The following is a 5,263-nucleotide window of genomic DNA, read 5'->3' as shown; positions in this document are numbered from 1 at the left end:
ACAACGTGATGAGACAGTGAGTAATTGAACTGCAGTCAGAGAGTGTGTAATTGAATGGAGTATTGTTGAAGTCGTGCTCGTGAGACGTGAGTTATAGCATTTGTTATAGAGTGACTGTTGAAATTAAGTGTATCGTAAAGTTGTATTCGGAAAGAATAAACCAGTTTTATTTAAGAAAGGACTTGTGTCTCTAAAGTTTCTTCGGAACGAAGTTACGGAAAATTAACTAATGAACGGAGACGTAACAGTATGTTTGACAGGCCATGCTTTTAACTAGATGCATTTCTCAACAAGATATGTATCCCCGATTGTAGAAAAAACAAAGCTTGCAGAGAGTAAGAGACATAGCCTAGTAAATGGGATAAAACCAGATGAATTTTTATGTGTTACTCCTAATTGTTGTTATGGTTAATAGCTATAGAATCATCTAAGTCTAATTATTAATTACTAACTAATATTGTATAAATATCAATAAAGACAATTATTTTATATTCTGTTAAGAACTAAAAGACACTTTCTAACACTAATGTTTTCATAAAAAGCTGAAAAAGAGACCCTGGGAGTAGGGCTTGAATCCAGGTCCTCCAGCTAACAAGGCCATTGCTTTACCATCACCATTATCTCTCCTTCCTTCATAAAAGTAAACAACATAATGAAATATCTAAGGACTTATGGATTAATTACCTATAAACACCCATGATATTAAAGAATAACTCAGAAACTTAATAAAGCCATGATTCAAGATAGGATCAAATATCATCATGAAAATATACAGAATAATATGAGTAATCTATGTCAGAAGATAGGTAATACAACAGACAACATAGACTCTATCCAGATACATTCAGCTATTCAAACTTCATACCAACACACACATTCAAAAGGCTACATAATAAGCTAAGTAGGTTACCATCATTAGAATCTGAAGAAAATGTATTAGCTTGCTCAGATCAACATTTAATATTAACATCACAAATTAACAGATAAGACATCCTCTCATGTTAAGAACTTAGTCCACTTTGTAAAGATTATAAAAACTTGTGGTGGGCACAGCACAGATAGCCCATTGTGTAGCTGCTTTGTGCTTTAATACAAGATTATAAAAACAACCAGAATAACTTCACAAGACAAAATGATCAGTTTTGATACAGCCAACCTGTCTTCTAACACGCCAAACCCTGGCACTTAAAAGCTTGAAAATGACTGAACTATTAAAGAACACATACAACTGGCAGTTTCCACAATAATACAATTCAGAACCTTTTCTGTCAATAAAACTTACTTCCACCTTAAAGATAAAATCTACAAAGAAAAAGAAGCCCTAGCTTGAATTCACCCCTATCACCAGTACTCAAGTAACCTCTATGTGGATTATTTTAGGTTAAATCCCTCAAAACACCCACTCTATAGCCCAAGATTTAACACAAATATGTTAATGATACACTTGTTGTATGACCATACACACTACAGATAAAATTCTAGAATTCATGAACCAACTGAACAGACAATGTCTCATGATATATTTCATGATAAAAGTAGAAAAAGATAAACTCCCATTCCTTGACATGATGGTTACCAATATATATAATTCATATATAATCATATCATCCCAACAATGTAAAGAAATATATCATATACTGCCTAGTTTCAAGAATGAACAAGATTTGTAATAGCAAAGAAGTTAAGAAGATGAAAAAAAAAAAACATCACTTCACCCCTCCTTAACAAGGAATAATTGGAACACTTGATAAAGAAGAAGAAAATAAAGAAGATTACAGACACACAGCCACATTTTCCAATGTCAGTGGTATCTTTGGAAACATATAAAGGACATGTAAACAACATAAAGTTAAAACAGTATTCAGAAGCCACAACACAATATAATCACGATTTTTACACACACAACCACCCAAAAGATCCAATGGACAGGGAATGCACTATTAACAGCATCTCCTGTGAATGTGGATTCCAATACACTGGAAAAATTAAAACATCAACAAAAGTTAGAATTAAAGAGAATAAAACTTATATAGGACTTGGTAATACTGATCTATCTAGAATAGCCCATCATGCCAGGAGAGAAAACCATACAATAAAATGGAATATAATAATGCCAAAAATTAATATATTCCTTACCTGAAAATGTATTTCTGATATATACTTACCTCTCTTTACACAGTAATCATTCCTCACATGTCTGCCTTTAAGATTGTGTACATATTACTAGCCTTGAACTATTTCCTGCCTAAGATAAGTGTTTTAACATGAAATTCACTGGTATACAATGTAATAATCATGAAACAATAGCCCTCCATCAATAGGAGGGTGACACATACTCTTTGTGCAGTAGATCTCCACGAGCGCTTGCACTCAAAATTAACTTCATTCTTAGACAAGAATAGTGTGCACCAGTAGTGGGGAGGAAAGGTGGGAAGTTATGCAGAAAGGAAAGTAAGGTAAGGAAAATGTTAACTTTTGAAATGTTTCACTTATCTCTCTGCACACAACAGCTAGAACCCAACATTGATGTGGAAATGGGGCTGGTGCAATAATGAAAACTTAGATGAGCCCCTGCCAAGAAGGCAATGGAAGGGGGAAAACCCTATATTGGGGGCTTCTAGAGGGAAAACAGTCATGGGAAACCACATCCATCTATCTCATGCTGGGTATACTCTTCAACTGGAAGGCAAAATGATATTGTGTCGTAAAGATTGGTGTAGAAGAACTAGTCACTGTGACTTGAGAAATAATGGTCAAGTAATTCTCAGACCAAAAATATTCTTATTTAGTTAGTGGTAATGTGGGATTAAACAAAGTTAAAACAGACTAAAAATAAACCAAAGAAAGTTAACACTGTGAAAAGGCAGCACAAACTCATGAAATTGAATAAATTTGAACTTAAACACAAGTACAAATGCATAAGGAGGATGTGTCGCCCTTCTATTGGTGGAGGGCTATTCTTGCATGATGATTACATCATGTGCTAGTGCAGTTTACATCAAAGCACGTGTCTTAGTTGCTCAAAATCTCAAAGACAGATGCATGAGGAATAACTACTGTGCAGAGAGGTAAGTGAATCCATTCAGAATAACAGGATATGTACAACATATGACAAACATAAAGATAAAAGTAGCCTTCTACATCTATGTAACCAATAAACATTCAGTCAACCTGACATAGAAGTCAACAAAACCTGGACATCCCTCTTGAAAACATTCAGATAATTAGGTGATTCAAGTGCTAATGGGAGCAGACCCTAGTGAAGTGGATAATGCACTGGACTTCCACCAGAAAGACCCAGCATGGAATTCTGGTCACCACCAACACAGAAAACAGTCCTCAGAACTCAACTGAAGGTGGTACCAGATTAGTAACCAATATGTTGGATAAAAAATTAGTTAATAAACACCATCTAGCTTAAAAAGAAAAGAAAGTAGTTACTAATTAATAATTACTTACATGACCATACAGGCTACTAACCATAAAAATTATTGATATCCAAATGAGTACTCTGAAATAATATGAAATGGTTTTAACCATGAGGAGAATAAGAAAGAGGTGTAACAGACAAGGAAATAGCTAAAATAGCAGGAGGAGGGTGTAAAATAGAGGTGTAATAGATAAAGACCAGGAGAATGGGTGTAATATACACATAAGGGGTTGGAGAGAGATGTAAAATAGTAGATGAGTAGTAGTAGTAGTAGTAGAAGTGTAATATATAAAGCAGCTGGAGAAAGATGTAACAAATGAAGAGCAGGAGGGGTGTACTATAAAGAGAAGGTACTGGAGGGAGATGTGGAAAAGGCGAAACAGGAGAGAGGGTGAAAGATATAGTGCAGTGCATGAGAAAAGTAAAACCCAGAAAAAGAGCAGTAGGCATAACAGATAGAAAGGTGCAGGAGAGAGGTGTGACAAATATAAAACAACAAAATGCAGGTGTAATGCATAGAAACTAAGCAGGAAGGTAGTGTAACAGATTGTTTGTTGGGATTTAATGGCACAAAGCACCAACCTGTGCAAATAAAATAAATATACAATATAATATATATAACTTTTTTTAGATAAAGGATAAAAAAATGAAATGATTTTCATGTTAAGACTGAAAATATGTTTTCATTTTACAGTTTTCAAATTCAATTTGCATAACCTGTAGGACATCCTAAATTAATATCAAAAGTCTTTTTTGGTAAAACTTTATATTTTATCTGTTATCTTACCTACCCTAATACTGTATACAGACTCAGCCAATTATACCAACCATGTAAATACCAGATCTGTCTTTTTTGGTAAAACTTTATATTTTATCTGTTATCTTACCAACCCTAATACTGTATACAGACTCAGCCAATTATACCAACCATGTAAATACCATAAAAACTACAAAATAAATCTAAATTACCCATTTGTTTCTTTCTAGAACAACTACACATTCTTACATACAATTACACACTAGTTATACTTACAGTCAATTCAAATACAATTTAAATCTCCCAGACATTTAGATTTATAACTTTACTGCAAATTAGATTAGTAGCAAAGTGAATTATCACAGAGGGGAACTTTAAGTAAAGACAGCATTGAGTTACCAGCCTGCCATGTCAAATTACAACAAGCTGCACTGACAAGACACACACTTGTGCTATTAAGTATTATTTTTCTTTAACTTTTTTTTTCATTTAGTTTTTCTTATCTAACCTCAGAAGTTTTGAAATTTTACATTTTAGTTACTTTTATGGCAACAAATAAAAAATATATATGAAAAATACAAAATTTGGTACTTACTAGTTTGTGGGTCTTGTACTCTTTTACTCTTGAAGCCACAATGAAATGAAACTCTATTTTTTCATAAAGGTGTTGTTTATTCAATTTATATTTATTTTAAATATGCAATTTACAACACAAAATATTAACGTGCAACAAAAGACAATGTCCTAAAACTATTATAATTTAACTGACTTTCTAACTAAGCTATATATGTGTTAAAATAATTTCCTTACCTTTGTTGAGGCGATCTCAATGATAACAAACTATAAATTTGATGCAGAATAACTCAAAACTGATTGTGAGAACAAGCTAATTCATAAATAAAGTGGTAACTTAAATTCTTCCCTTTCTGTTTACTTATAAAAAATCCAATAGCAAATGTCAAAGAAAATTATTCATATTTTTTAACAACAGCATGTGCTATGGAGGGTGTGAAAAATGAGTTTCAGTTTATAGCTTATAACTCATTAAAGCAAAAAGAATAGATGCTATAAGTTTT

The 5,263-nt window shown here is 32.9% G+C and overlaps 1 protein-coding gene across 2 annotated transcripts in view; it reads right to left on the bottom strand.

The window, feature by feature from the left end:
- Positions 1-5,263, bottom strand: part of LOC106464477 (papilin-like) — a 159,676-nt gene that overhangs the window by 49,493 nt on the left and 104,920 nt on the right. The window lies entirely within an intron of this gene.

This window comes from Limulus polyphemus, unplaced genomic scaffold, assembly GCF_000517525.1.
Source record: "Limulus polyphemus unplaced genomic scaffold, Limulus_polyphemus-2.1.2 Scaffold1663, whole genome shotgun sequence".
Taxonomy (NCBI): domain Eukaryota; kingdom Metazoa; phylum Arthropoda; class Merostomata; order Xiphosura; family Limulidae; genus Limulus; species Limulus polyphemus.
The sequence above is the reverse complement of the archived record's forward strand: the minus strand, read 5'-3'. Positions and strand labels throughout refer to the sequence as shown.